The following is a 15,591-nucleotide window of genomic DNA, read 5'->3' as shown; positions in this document are numbered from 1 at the left end:
GTAAGGGAAGTGAGATGTAATTTACTTGCTGTTATTAGTTGCGAAATTACAAAGAATACAGAGCCTGACTGTAAACAGTCCTGTCCAGTTCACTTCAGTCGCTCAGTCGGGTTCAACTTTTTGTGACCCCATGGACTGTGGCACGCCGGGATTCCCTGTCCATCACCAGCTCCTGGAGCTTGCTCAGACTCATGTACCTTGAGTCGGTGATGGCATCCAACCATCTCATCCTCTGTCGTCCCCTTCTCCTTCCCACCTTCAATCTTTCCCAGCATCAGGTTCTTTCCCAATGAGTCAGTTCTTTGCATCAGGCAGCCAAAGAATTGGAGCTTCAGCTTTAGCATCAGTCCTTCCAGTGAACATTCAGGACTGATTTCTTTTAGGATTGACTGGTTTGATCTTCTGTAGTGTAGTGAAAGGAACAAGGCCCTGTTTCACACATGAATAAACAGACTTAATCTCACCATGTGACAGAGCCACAGTAACAAGGGACAGCCTGGGGGTGAGGAAGGAAGACTTCAGGCAGAAGTCTCTGTCACTGAGCTGGAATAGTTTAGGATTCAGAGTAACTGAGATTTGTGATCCAGATAAGCCCCCAGTCTCACTAGACTCTGCATGACTGTGCTGAAATGAGAGTGGAGTGTATGAAAGTACTTCTGGTGCAGAATTTATTGAACCGAAGTGCCTACGTTTCAAACTTAGAACAAATTGAGTTTTTGTATTTGTCCAAACCTCTCAATATGAATATTCAGTCAATTCAGTTCAGTTGCTCAGTCGTGTCTGATTCTTTGTGACCCCATGGACTGCAGCACGCTAGGCTTCCCTGTCCATCAGCAACTCCCAGAGCTTGCTCAAACTCATGTCCTTCGAGTTGGTGATGCCATCCAACCATCACATCCTCTATTGTCCCCTTCTCCTCCCGCCTTCAATCTTTCCCAGCACCAGGGTCTTTTCCAGTGAGTCGGTTCTTTGCATCAGGTGGCCAAAGTATTGGAGTTTCAGCTTCAGCATCAGTCCTTCCAATGAATATTCAGGACTGATTTCCTTTAGGATGGACTGGTTGGATCTCCTTGCAGTCCAAGGGCTCTCAAGAGTCTTCTCAAACATCACAGTTCAAAAGCATCAATTCTTCGGCACTCAGCTTTCTTTATAGTCCAACTCTCACATCCATACATGACTACTGGAAAAACCATAGCTTTGACTCGATGGACCTTTGTTGGCAAAGTAATATGAATATTGGGATGTGAAAAAATGTTTGTTTCCTCTTCCATTCCTAGTCTACTTCCTTAATGGTACTCTTAAAATTTCCACTGTGACTGTCTTTTTTTTCCTTGGAGTCTGTGAAAATCTACTTCTGTCTGTGCTGGTCTTATAGTATAGATAAATTCTATTTTATTTTCTTGATTTACTAGAAGGCCTATGGTACAGAACCTTGAATGTTATCCAATCTAAAATTTTGTTTGGTAGCACATTTTAATTTCTGACTGAACTTAGGTATTAATGATTTTAGGTTTTATCTCCCATTTTATATTTACAGGGGAAGTAGAATAATGTATAGAGAATGATTAAGCTGTGTAAATATTTGTACTTTCCATAGTGCTAGATGTTCTAAAGTCAAATATTTGTTATAGAAATTAAAGCTTAGCTAAGGAACCAGCTATTTTACCTTTTAAGATGCATAAGATTTGGTTTCCAAAACTTCATTTTCAAAGTACCTGACAGAAATATTAAGGAAAGACTCCCTGGTTACCATAAATAACTTAGTGTATGAACAGTGAATCTATGAGATACTTCTAATTTATTCCTTTTATGTAAAATTCATTTCTGGTTTGGTTTGCAAGCGTTTGCACATTCTAAGAGCTGTTGGAGAGGAATGTCACTTATTGTGGGTTAGATCTCATTTTACTCCTCCTCCTCCTCCCTCTCTTTTCTTTCTGGATGGTTTCTGTTTGCTTCTTTGTAGGTTAGAAATGACAAATAGTTTTAAAAGCCCAGGAAATGTGTTTCTAGGGACCTCCCCTCCTTGTTTTTAGCATTTCTGTCTGTGAAGTGAAGTGAAAGTCATGTGAAGTAAAGCTCAGTTATGTCCGATTCTTTGCAACCTCATGGACTGTAGAGTCCATGGAATTCTCCAGGCCAGAATACTTGGTAACCTTTCCCTTCTCCAGCGCGCAGATCTTCCAGAGCCAGGAATGCAGAACCGAGTTCTCCTGCCTTGCAGGCAGATTCTTTACTAGTTGAGCTACCAGGGAACCCCATTTCTGTCTGTACTTTTAATTATTTTATGATGACTTTTCAGATTTCCATTTTCTCATTTGTTCTGCATGATTTCCTATTTCCTTTCTCAGGTGTTTCAGTATTGGTAATTTTGTTCTATGTTTACCATTTGTAGCAGATGTAATTTTTTCTTGATTGTATTCCTGCAAAGTTGACCCATATTAGTAAGAAGCAGTTTTGTTCTTTTATTTACCAGTTTCCTTTTCCTGTGTTAAAGTGTTTGCAATTCCTGATCTGGACTGGATGTGAACTAAAAATGTGTTCTCTCACTTCTAAATGGGTAAGGTTTATCACACCCAGGTGGGGAAATGAGATGGTACAATTTTGTCTTTTCATTTTATCCTGCTGAGTTCTTTCCCCTTCCCCCAAGGATCCATTTAAGCATAGATGCTTTATTTCAGTCTGTCTGTGTTTTTTTACCTTGAATTCTATCATGCCTCAAGATCTAAAATTTTCAGAATCCTCCTCCCAGTTACCCACTTTTCTGCTATCCATAGGACTTAATGTCGTTGTTTTGGAATTGCTGCTTCTTGTTGTCAAAGTCCTTCTGGAAACATTTTCTCTGGAATCCTTTGCATTCAAGCCAGAATTCCCTGGGGGAAAGTTTCTCCCTCCACCCTACTTTTGTTTGCTTTCTTAGATTCCTGAGTGCTTTCCTTGGGAAGGAATAGTTGCTCTCATTTTGGCCTCCTTTCCTGGGGTTTCCCAGGTGCTGCTAGTGGTAAAGAACCCGCTTGCCAATACAAGTAGGCTTAAGGGTTGCGGGTTTGATCCTTGGGTCAGGAAGGTCCCCTGGAGAAGAGCATGTCAGTCCACTCCAGAATTCTTGCCTGGAGAATCCCATGGACAGAGGAGCCTGCAGAGCTACAGCCCATAGTCGGACACATCTGAAGTCACCTAGCACACATGCACATGCATGACTGATGGCTGACCTTTCCCCCAGAGATCACTGATACCTGGGACTCATAGGATGGAAGGAAGTGCCCCAGAGAAACACAGCTCATACATTCACTCACATTTCTTCTTTTTCCTTCCTTTTTTTGGGTAATGAAATAGTAACCAAAAACCCAGAATGGTCATCACTGAACAAGTTTACCTAGCTTTCCCTACTGCCCCTCTCCCCCAGGTCTCTTCGAAAAGGGTGTTTCCAGCATTAAATCGTTTGCCACATCCTTATTAAAACACCCCCTTCAACATGCATCACTCAGAAACACAGGTCTCCCTTGATTACTGCTTTAAAGCAGTTACTTTAGTATTGCATTATGGAAGGATGTTTAGGATTCAAGTTTTAGAGAAATTTTTATTAAACTGTCCCCACCCAAGGTTGAGTTTTTCCCCCATTTGCCTTTTTCCTGTGTCTGAGCAGCCAGTGGTAATACAAGCAGGTAACAGGTAAAGCTAGCGAAGCACTTGGGATGGTTTGAGATATTTCAGTCATTATTGAGAAATAAGTGATTGAAAACATACGCTCGTAAAAGCTCTAGTTTTGCAGAAAAACAGAACTCTGGCTGTCATCTTGTGTTATAAATTCAGAGGTAACTTATCAACTTTGCAGAAATTGGGGTTTTGTTTTTATTATGAGGAAATATGTGCAGCCTCTCACATACCCGCATGGCAGTTGCACAGGATTGGAAAAATCCTCTGAGAGCAGATAGACTTATGATTTTATCCAGACTGTCATTACGTTGGGCCTGTCTGCCAGAAACTGCAGGCTCCGAACTGAGAGTGATGGCATAGTATGTGGAGTGAGTCAGAGGAGGCGGGTTTGGAAGGGGAGCTTACAAAGAAGTAGTGCTGACAACAGAAGGTAATGGGACCTGTGATCCTCAGACTTGGCAGCTGTGACCGTTCTGAGGAAAGCTACCACACAGTGGAGAAAAGCGTGTTCTTGCTCTGTTTTCTCCTCCAATCAGGTTGTGTAAATTGCTGAAGGAATGTTAGGATAGATGTTAGAATCTAAAGCCTTAGATTGCTCAGGAATTTTTTCCTTCTTCCATCTCTTCTAAGAATCATGATCTGTTGTTAAGAGTAAAAGTCTCTGGGTTCATATTTATGCATATTATTGTTCTTAAAGCAGCCAGAGTTCATTAAAAGGAAGTGGTTTATTGATGAAATGGGAGTCTTGGTATTTTTATTTATATGCATTTAGATCCAGATCAGTGCTAATAGAATTTTTTTTTTGATGTTGGTCATGTTCTGTGTGTGTGGTGTCCACCATGGTACTACTAGCCACACAGGACTGGTGAGTACTTGAAATGCAGCTAGTGTGACTGAGGAACCGAATTTTTTATTTTATTTAATTTAAACTAATTAAAATAGCCACATATGGCCAGTGGCTACCGTATTAAACAACACAGCTCCAAATTAAAGCTCTTAAGCGATTCGCATGGCTGTCAGTGAATAACATCAGAGGGCGTTCTCTTGTGTACAGACATGTTAATGGTTTTAAGAACGTAAGCTTTTATTTATTTATTTTTTCAGAGAAAGTTGGAATGAAAGGGGGAGTATAAAGGTACATCTACTGGTGTGTGACATGGAGAATTACAATTTAATTTTTCAAACAAAACCCCCAAAGGTAGCCTTTTTAATGTATTTAAGAAGACCATTAATGAGAACCACATTATTCTGCTCTAAGAATCTGTGCTCTTTGATTATAAGAAGAAAACTTGTTAGTGGGTAATGAAAACTGAAGTCTAATTAATAAATGGATTTTGTTCATTCATCAGATAGTTGATTGCTTTCAAAGTTAACATGGCACAGATTCCTGCTCTCAGGAATCTGAGCAGAAACCAGGAGACCATGCTTGTACTGTGAGAGCCCCTTATAGAGTTCATGGATTCAAGATTATTTTCTAAAGCCTGATCAAGGGTTAAGGCATATGTTGATATGGCCGGTATTTGGGGAATCAGATTCCTATCAAGAACTGATAATAGTTAAGTGCAGTTAAGTTGTAGAATTTCTATTACTCTTATCCACAACTCATTCTGTTCTAAAGAAGAGCAAGAGTTGGCATTGTTTATATATTTTGTAATGTGATGAATTACTCTGTATTTTTACTGTGTTTTCTACACAGTTCTGAAATTCTGTAATATTCTTAAAAATGCTTCTTACCTGTTCGTATCATATCATTTGTTTTTAAAAAAAAAAAATCAAAAGTGACAGACCTAGAGGGAAGAAGCAACACATCATATCCATCTGGCTAAAAAAAAGCAATCTAAAACAAAACTGTAAATTACCAATTGCTGAAAATGGCACACGTGTCTCTAGGTAGTTAGTTGTATTGTTAGTCAGTTTGCGCATTGCAGGATAAAGCAGGGAGGAGAATAAAGGGATCTATGCCTTTTCCCCAAGGTCCTATAGATGTGATAAAATTAACTTGAATCAGAAGTGACAGTTTTTCCATTGATAGCATTTGAGAATAAATTTCTCTGTTTTCTGAAGTGAGAACGAAGATTCCTTTTGAGAATGGGGTTGTAACCCTATGCTCCATTTACATTTCAGCCTTTCAGGTTGCATTCGTCAGTTGCTTTTGAAATTTATGTTCTCTCATGCTGCATATTGCCTTGCTTGCATTTTCCAGGTGTTCATAAAGGTCACTAGAGACTAGAACTCTTCAATATATTATTCGTTTACATTGGACAGTAAACTGAGCTTCTGATGCTTTTGTGGTTGTGGAGTATGGGATGAGTATTTTGCTGGTAAGTTTAATTTTTCCTTGAAAACAAAATTGAGACTTGCCAAGGGAACTTGACTTTGAACAGTTTGAATACAGACCTTATTTAATCAGGCAATTCAGTTGCTCTACCATCTTTATCTTGCACTATATGAGATGAAAGCTTAGAAAAAGATACCTGTGGTATTGATTAATCCTGCCAGTGCATGGCCAATAAAATCTTGTTAACAGATGTACCTGCTTCTTGAAGAAGTGCCGTTTCTGCCTTCAGTTCTGCTCAGTATTATCATGGTTATTGTCCATAGATGTGACCTCGATAGTTGCTCTCATACTTTAAAAAATTTAATTTGAAAAGCTCTGAAGATATAGCTTTTCTTCTTTTCCCCTTCCCTGTGTTACTTTCCTTCTGATGATAATGTTCAGGTCTATAAGTCAAAAGGTTCTTTTATAGTCTAGTGGTAGTTACAGGGCAGTGTTAATAATTTATAAATGTCAAGATGAGCCCTCTCTAAGGCCAGTGGTCTAGAGGAAAAGCTTCAACTTTTGTACATATTAGTTAATAACAGTTTGTATTTTAAATGATACTGCAATAGATTTAATTTGGATGTGCTTTAATATAAACTAGAGCATCACATTCTTTCACCTCCTTCTTTAGAGAAACATGCTAATTAATTTTTCTTATTTTGACACTTATCTTTGGAGCCCTTTGTTTCACAGATTAATGGGTTTCTCGGTAATGACCTTCTTTCCAAGATCTTGACTGATACTTGCTTTAGAGGGGTATTGGAAACCCGATACCGTCTTAATGGCATTCTCTTCTCCTCCTCAGGAGGGTCTGGTCCAGAGGTAAATGAGTTTTTATTTGAGAATCTGTTACACACTGAGCCCTGGTATGTTATCTGTGGTGTGAGGCCCTTACATCATCCTCTGCAGCTCCTTGTAGTAAACAAAGTAAGCTGCTACATTGTAATAGGGACTGCTTTATTCTTGAGTGTGTGACTGGTCCTCTTATCAAGAAGGTAAAAATAGAACATTCTACACCTCCATAGGAATTTATTCTACTTACTGCTGATTTTATATATATATACACACACACACACACACACACACGCACACACATATATTTATTCGAGGGTTTCTTTTCTTGATAGATAAACTTGATATTTTTCCTAAGAGTTATTTTTATTTTACAAGGAGACTCTTTGAGAACTGTGAACTTACAGTGGGGTTAACTTACTGGGGCCAGAAGCCAGGTATATCTCAAGTTGTCCAGAGAGGTCACTGCTGATGCCTGCAGGGGGAGCTTTAGGTGACCCTCCATAGGTCTGTGCTGTCCTGTACTTCCCTTCACAGTTTCCTTCTTTCTACCTACAGTTTCCTCATTTTCAGTTTCCAAAATGGAAAATGTACATTCAGCTTATTGGTGTAGCACTTTTTGCTGTGTGTGTCACATATCATTTGACTGCTCCTGGCAGTCTTGGGTACCACTTTGGCCATGGAGAGACCTTAGTGCTGAGAAAAAGTTACCAATGCTGCCCTCATTGCTGATGAATGATAGCAGCTAGGTAATTACGTGTAAGAATCCTTCTTTAGAAATCTAGACTCTGTTTCTGGGCAATGACCCTGCCTCTCCTTTTCTGGCTCTACCTACTCTGAGTGTTAATGTGATCAGTCATTATGTGCCAAAAAGTCTGGGGAATCTGCAATAGTCAACTACAGAAAAACATGCTCGCACTGTCAAAATTACCTGGAGCTTATGCTTCCTGCTGTTACACATAAATTTGTTGTTTAGTTGCTAAGTCGTATCCAACTCTTTTGCACCCCCATAAACTGTAGCCCGCTAGGCTCCTCTGTCCGTGGGATTTTCCAGGCAAGAATACTGGAGTGGGTTGCCGTTTCCTTCTCCAGCCAGTCTTCCCAACCTAGGGATCGAATCTTCATCTCCTGCATTGGCAGGTGACTCTTTAACCCCTGAGCCACCAGGGAAGCCCCCCTCCACATACACAGAAGATATTTGTATAGTGTACTGGGTAAACTGGAGATATTTTGGGAATGTCTGTATAGGACTTTGTGAAAAATTCATTATGTGTTTTCCCCCTCATTCTTTCATTGTCAAATATTGACATAATTTTCTTGATAATGCACATATATTTTGAGTCCAGTTAAACCTTTTCACATCAAGTATTTAAAAACAAAATGCTCTCATCCCTTGACCCCCATTTGACTCAGCACTTCTTTAGGACTCAAATTATGACACCAACTAAACATCACTGTATGAAAAGGCAAAAAGATAGGACACTGAAAGATGAACTCCCCAGGTCGGTAGGTGCCCAATATGCTACTGGAGATTAGTGGAGAAATAACTCCAGAAAGGAAATCAGCCCTGAATATTCATTGGAAGGACTGATGTTGAAGCTGAAACTCCAATACTTTGGCTACCTGATGCGAAGAGCTGATTCATTTGAACAGACCCTGATGCTGGGAAAGATTGAAGGTGGGAGGAGAAGGGGACGACAGAGGATGAGATGGTTGGATGGTATCACTGACTCGATGGGCATGAGTTTGAGTAAACTCCAGGGGTTGGTGATAGACAGGGAGGCCTGGTGGGCTGCAGTCCATGGAGTTGCAGAGTTGGACACAACTGAGCTACTGAACTGAAACATCACTAGTGAGACTGTTAAATCTCACTTTTTTTTCCTTTCTGGAATTGAACTTTTGTTTTGAATTCATATACTTATTTACTATGTTTTTTCTTTTTTTTTCATGCGGAGCCTACAGTATTCAAATTAGGGCCTCAAAAATTTGACTTAAGAAAACTTCTTAAAATCCATTAACTCTCCTTTATTAATTTGCAGGGTGAAATGGGTTCTCCCCTCCCCACCCCGCCCAAGTTCTTTGAAATGGGGTGGGAAGGGGAGAGGGTGTTCCTGTCTTAAATGTCCTCCTGAAGTAGAAACAGGTGAAACTGTAGCAGGCTGGGTTTTATGAAATGCAGCATTTGGTAACATCATTAATATGTAAGTTGTCTGTAGGCAACTGTTGCAGATGTAGAGGGCTTCTCTGTGAATTAAACAGTATGTTGTTTTTACCTCAGGATTTCCAGAAGGTAGTCTGAGACAGTCTTTCCATCATCCTGTCACTGACACTTCACTTCACTGATGTATTTGGTCTGTCTGTAATATCTTAACTTGTTTCTGAGTATTCTCTTTCCAGCTTGACTGTTTCATCTCCTGTAGTTTGTTTCCATATCATCCATTCTCATGGTTGTTGGTGTAGGGATTGCATATAGAAGACTCCCAGGTTTCAATTTCTAGTCCACAGCTTTTTGACCTCTCAACCTGAACCTGCATTTCTGCTTGGATATCTGCTAGGCATCTCAAATGTTCCAAACAGAATTGCAGTTCTCCTTTTTCCTTATTGGTGAAGGAAGTTCTGCTCTTCTGGCTGCTCAGCCCAAATTACGGCCTCCACTCTGCCTCTTCTCTTTGTCTCACGTTGCATGCAGTGTGATAGCAGATTCCCAGGGCTCTTCTTGCACAACCTGCCCACAGTCTGGCCTCTGCTAGCCCCTGAGCGACTGAGACCTGGCCTGAACTCAGAGTTTCCTAACCCCTCAGCAGCCTGAGGGAGTCTGTTCAAATCTAACTCGGATCACTACTTCTCTGTGCCAAAACCCCACAGAGGCTTTTCTTCTTTGTTGTCACTGTTTCAGCCACCTTGGCCTTCTGATGATGTTTGGATGTGCCCAGCATGCACATTTCAGGCATCTGTACTTACTTTTCTCTCTGCTTGAAATGCCTTCCCCCAGATAACCACGTTTACTGCTGCCTTACTTCCTTTAGGTCAAATGACCCCTTATCATTGATTACCTGTAATAAATCCACAGCCTCCTATTCCCTTTTGCCCAACTTTGTTTTTCTCCATAGCACTCAACACTCATCACCAGCTAATATACTGTATATTTTCTTGTCGTGTGTTGTCTGTCCCCTCCCCTACTGTACTGTAAGCCTCTGTGGTTAGAGATTGTGTGTGTTCTGGTTGTGCATGTGTCTGTAGCTCCTGTGGCAGTGCTTGGCACCTAGTAGGTGCTTAATAAATATTTATTGAATGGAGGAATTCACAGCAACTTTGGACATTGGTGTTTCTTTGATGATCAGCGTTAGAACTACAGCATTTAAGTGTTATGGACCAGTGTCCCCACCCTCCCTGGTCACAACCTGGTCACTTGCTAGTTCTTGAATTGGATAATTCAAGATGCCAAGAACTAGTGACTCTTTTGCTTTTCTCTTTGAAAGACATCAGGTTAACAAAGATGGCAGGGTAACACATTTGGTCAACCAAGAGCACATCATGTGCAGTTAGAACAGCTCAGTCCAGGAAAATGGCACACTGACTTTTGGTTTAGATTTACGATTTTGGTCAGAGCTACTTTTCCTTTTCATCTGAGATTCAGATTTTAAGTGTTTTTAGAAGGACTGCTCTGGTAGGTTTTATAGTTTTATTTTTCCCCTGATATAATTTGTACCCATGGATTAGAAGTGTATTATGAATGCTTTTGGCTCTTCATATATGTGTGAAGTGTAATTGTATTAAGTTAAGTATAAAATCCACCCTGTCATTTCCTTTCATCAGCCTCTGAGGGTTTATGTGCCATGGTTGCAAATTAACTCAGAATCTGGGGGCTCTGCAAACTGAAAGAACCCTGTCCAATTTATCTGCTTTGGAACATGTTGTACAGAGGTAGTAAGCCTGACCAAGCATTCCTGCATATTAAAGATTACTATGGTCCAAGGAAGTTTCTCTTTCATTCTCAGTGTTACATGAAATAAAACTTCTTCTTTGTGTTTAATTAACCCCTCTGCTTTTACAGCATTAAGAGGGTGTTTTTCTCAATTGCAGAGGTGGAGCCAACCCTTGTGAATTTTATAGCTAGGTGCATTTTTTTTTTTTAAGCTATAGCAAGGCCTGAGCTGTTGTTTTTTTTTTAGTAACTTTGTAATGTTACTGTTTGTGTGTGTTTGTGTTTTAACTGATGTAATGAAATATAATTCACATAATTCACATAATTTACCCATTTAAAGTGTACAATTTAATGGCTTTTCATATTTTTGCAGGTACATGCAGGCATCACCATAATCAATTCTAGAACTTTTATATCCTCTCCAAATGAAACTCATAACCATAGCAAACCCCACCCCCACCTCCAGGTCTGCTTTCTGTCCCCATGGATTTGTCTTCTCCGGACATTCTATATACGTGGGATTATACAGTGTGTGGTCTTCTGTGACTGGCACTTTTCACGTCACATAGTGCTTCCCAGGCTTACTCATACTGTAGCATAGATCAGTATTTCCTTTCTTGTTCTTGTTGGATAATGTTCTGTTTTATGGATATACTATATTTTACTTATCCATCTACTTGACTTTTATGTTTTTCTTTTATCCATTTGGTTTTCTATCTGTGGCCATGCTTTGAGAGAGTGTGTGCTAAGTCATTTCAGTCATGTCCGTCCAACTCTACAACACCGTGGACTCTAGCCTGCCAAGCTCCTCTGTCCATGGGATTCTCCAGGCAAGAATACTGGAGTGGGAAGCCGTTTCTTTCACCAGGGGATCTTCCTGACCCAGGGATTGTCTCCTGCATTGACAGGCGGGTTCTTTATCACTAGCGCCCCCAGGGAAGCCCTTGAGAGCGTGAGTTCAGGATTTTTTCGTCTTTCCCACTAGGGGCTTGGCTTCATGGGCATTTGTTTCTTGGCATCGAGGGCACCCGTTTTTCTCAGTTAGTTGTGTACGAACAGAAGCATCCATTCGGCCCCAGGACCAGAGCAGGTCTCCACTTGAGTAATAGTACTCTTGATAACCTTCAGGGCTTGCCAGGAAGCATCAAGATTTTCAGAATATTTACTTCTGTTTTCCTAATTCACCTTCACACATCTGTGTAATTTCTATGTCAGGAAGAGTCCAGTTTATTTCAGAGAATGAAGAACATGCCATATTATATAGTTTTCATAACAATGTTCGCTTATGGATTCAATATTGGTCAAGCATAATTCTGAATAAAGCAGCACAGCTGCTTAACCCTTTCAAATCTCTATGATCAACCAACAGTTTTATTCGTTTAAAGCAGCAGTTCTCAACTGTGAACAGCTTTGCCCCACCCTCCCCCCCATCCCAGAGACTGTGTGGCAGTATTTGGAGATATTCTTTTTTGTTCTAATTGGAGCAGTGGGTTGTGCTACTAGAGTCTGTATGAGTGGAGACTAGGGATAATTCACAGGGCAGGCAACCCCCTGCCCTCCCTTCCCCCAATAATCTGGCTGAAAATGTTAATTGTACCACCGTTGAGAAGCCATGGTTTTAGAGTAAGCAGTGAGTATTCCTTAACTACGTAATAGAAGAGACACAACTATAGGCAACATGTAAGGCAAAATATTTCGTATGTAATTAGGAAAAACTTCACTTTTTAACAGTATAGAAATCAGTTGCTTGTGTGGATCAATTTGTGTGTTCTTTAAAGAAAGGGAGGGTTTTTAATTTTATAAGGTGGGGTATGCGGGGGAAGCCACTTGGGCATCTCATCTTTGGGAATTCCTTACTGTTGCTTCAAATAAAAAGATTATGTGTTGTTTGTTATCTAATTGGGTTGTTGATCATAACCTGGCGTTTTGCTGTTCTGGGTACTTTCCCCACCTTTGCAGGTTGTATGTTTTGTTGTTATTGTGTCTTTTTGGAAGAAGTTAAGATACTTGTCAGAGTTCACCAATCTTAATTCTGTTTTTTCCCCATAGTCTTCTCAGGGAGTTGAAGAAGAGCTGCTCTAAGCATTATACCCACTTGTGATTAAGGCGTGTTCATTCTGGGCTTCCTTCTGTTTTGATAACACAAAGGCTGCGCTCTGAATTTGACTAATGCGTCCCATCTTGGTGATTTAGGTTCTCTTAATAAAACGTGTTCCAGGAATGAGTATTTCAACTCACTGAATATTTAAACGGATCGAGTTTAAATATTTACTACCCCCATATGTAGAGAATCTTTGGAGGTGCACATACAGCTGTTTGCTTGTAAATGGTTGAATTTGTTCGGGTGGGAGAACTTCACACTGGTTTATTTTCATGTGGGAGAACTGCTCTCAGGACCACATCTGTCTCAGGTAAAACCCTCTGACTTCTGCGTGGGCTCCCAGATCTGCTGACCTCCTGTTTCCCATGCATCTCTGTCAGTGATTCCCTGGCCTATTTTGAAATGTTCTCTGCAGCAGCTTGCTGTTGATGAGTTCTTATCCAGGGAGTCAAGTGTTAGAGTGACCTTTCCTTTCCAGAGCAAAAGTCAGTCCATTTTCATTCCCAGGCTGTTGGTATGAAAGGGACAGGAAGAAAACATTGATTTTCCTTTGAAAGCATTCACCCAGCTGCCGCCTTCTTTCTGCATGTTCTGCTGCCTGCGGCCCCGCAGAGTGGGTAAATCACTGAGGTCTTGTATACTTGGACCAATCTGTTTTGTTCCTAAAGGAGAAAGTAAGAACATTTATTGAGGCACAATAAATGTAGAAATGGCAAAGGCAGAAGTTCTAGAGGATCTTGGTTCCTAATTTATACTTTTGGAGGTAGTAGGTTTGAAAGCAAACTTGTTGGAATGGCACAACAGCTCTTGATCTCCTGTCAGATGAGATGAGTGTTGCCCAAAATGCTATTTTCATCTTAAGAGTCTTAGCAAGTGTATTGGCTTACTTGGCTTTTAAGGCTGTGTAATTGAAGGCAGTAATTGAAGGTAGCCTTGTGGTTAAGAGGATGGGCTCTAAGTCCGCACTCTGGGTCTAACACAGAGCTGGGTGACTTGGGTCTCCTTGCTCAGCCTCTCAGTGCTTGCTTTTGCACAGGGAAGACGCACACAGCAACAGCATCTACTGAATAGAGCTACAGCTAGGGTGGTCATGTGACCTGCTTTTATGTTTTTCCTGAGCAATTATTAATCTTTCTGCTCTCAGATGTGTCCCAGTTTGGATGATAAATTGTATTCTCATTCTCACTATAGTGAAGATTGAATGGATTAATGTGTGAAATGCTCAGCGCATAGTAAGTGCTCAGTGAGTATTAGCCGCTTTATTGTTTTAGGAGCCTCTATTATACGTTCCCTCTCCCTCTCTACATAAGCTTGCTCCTGCTAGTTTTACCCTGTGTCTGCCATCAAGGACAAGGATTCAGTCACTGTTTTTGCCTAATCTGTAACATTTCCTCCTCCTTTTGGCTCCTTCCTGTTCATGGTTTATAAGCCAGCTCAAGCAGCCCCTCAGTTAATCACTCATGGAATACTTTGTTTCCCAAATCAACGGTCTCATCATAATGCCCTCTTAATTGCCCCAGCTTATGTGTCAGAGAGGGGAGAGAAAAGTAATTTATTACTAGCCTGTATGTGCCAGGTGGTGAGTTAGGATCTGAGAGTACAACACAGGGCAAAAATAGTCAGGGTCAGCCCCTCATGGAACTTCTAGCTTAGAGGTGGAGGCAGATGTTAGTCAAATCACACAAAGTAATGTGAAGTTACAGTGGTGGAAAGTGCTGCAAGGGGATTTAATCTAGTCCTCTTGGGCAAGAAAGGCCATCCTGGGGAAGTTGCTATTGCACTGGACCTGAAGGAAGAGTAGGAGATACCTAGACCAGGAGAGGAGAAGAGCATCACAGACAGAAGGAAGGACTGGAGCTATCTCACTCCAGGTGGGGGAGTGTGTTCAGGGAACCTCGGGGAAGGCAGTGGGGTCAGGCAAAGTGTAGGAAGTGGGTGGGGGTGAGGCCAGATAGAAAGATAAGGGCAGAAAGAAAGGATCAAGGCGAGGATTTGTTTGTTGTTGCTGTTAGGCTTTTCTCTAGTTGTGGTGAGCAGGGGCTGCTCTTTGTTGCAGTGTGTGGACGTCTCATTATGGTGACTCTCTTGTTGCGGAGCACGGACTAGTTGTCTCACAGCGTGTGGGATCTTAATTCCTAGACCAGGGATTGAACCCATGTCCCCTGCATTGGGTTTTGAGTTTCTAGTTAACAGTCCCAGATTTGGGTTTTAGTTAGTAGAAGTGACAAGTCACTGAGTAATTTTAAGGTGAGGATTGACCTAGTCACATTAACCTTTTGAAAGCAGAGACCTGGCTGCAGTGTAAAAAGAGAATTGTGAGGATTCAGAGGAGTGGATTTGAAGAGGAGCCAATTTGAAGTGGTACAGGAAGGGTACACTAGTAGCTTTTTGACTAAGGTTGGGGTTGCTCCCAAGTAGCTGCGTTTGAGAGAAATTTATAAGGTGACAGTGTCATGCTTTGTTGATGGTGGAGGCACTGAACATGAGGCTTTGGTGTCCAGCTTGCCCAATAGGATGGGCAGGGGCACCAGTCATAAGACAGATCATGTGGGACCAGAGTCTGCTTTGGTTTTGATATGTTGGGGTACCTTTGAGACATCCCAGAGGAGACTTCAGGTGGGCAGTTTTCACAGACACCTGCCTCTGCAGAAGTTTGGTAGGCATGTTCATTTGTGGATTGCCTGTGTGGACGTGATAACTGAGTGCTGACGGACACAATGAGATGGACTGGGATACAGTGGAGGATGAGAAAAGAGGGCTCTGCACAGTGCCTTGAGAACTACTCCAGGAATGGTAGGT

The 15,591-nt window shown here is 41.2% G+C and overlaps 1 protein-coding gene across 5 annotated transcripts in view; it reads left to right on the top strand.

The window, feature by feature from the left end:
* Positions 1 to 15,591, top strand: part of RERE (arginine-glutamic acid dipeptide repeats) — a 435,792-nt gene that overhangs the window by 125,121 nt on the left and 295,080 nt on the right. Inside the window, exon 1 of one of the 5 annotated variants that reach the window (XM_043486135.1) lies at positions 5,858 to 5,975. The exons of the other annotated variants lie outside the window; for them this stretch is intronic. The gene's annotated coding sequence lies outside the window, so the exon portion shown is untranslated. Of the gene's footprint in view, positions 1 to 5,857; positions 5,976 to 15,591 lie in introns of those variants that run through there. 5 annotated transcript variants of the gene reach the window in all.

Source organism: Cervus canadensis, chromosome 13 (assembly GCF_019320065.1).
Source record: "Cervus canadensis isolate Bull #8, Minnesota chromosome 13, ASM1932006v1, whole genome shotgun sequence".
NCBI classification, from domain to species: Eukaryota; Metazoa; Chordata; class Mammalia; order Artiodactyla; family Cervidae; genus Cervus; species Cervus canadensis.
Note: the sequence above shows the minus strand (reverse complement) of the source record. Positions and strands in the feature narration are given on the sequence as shown.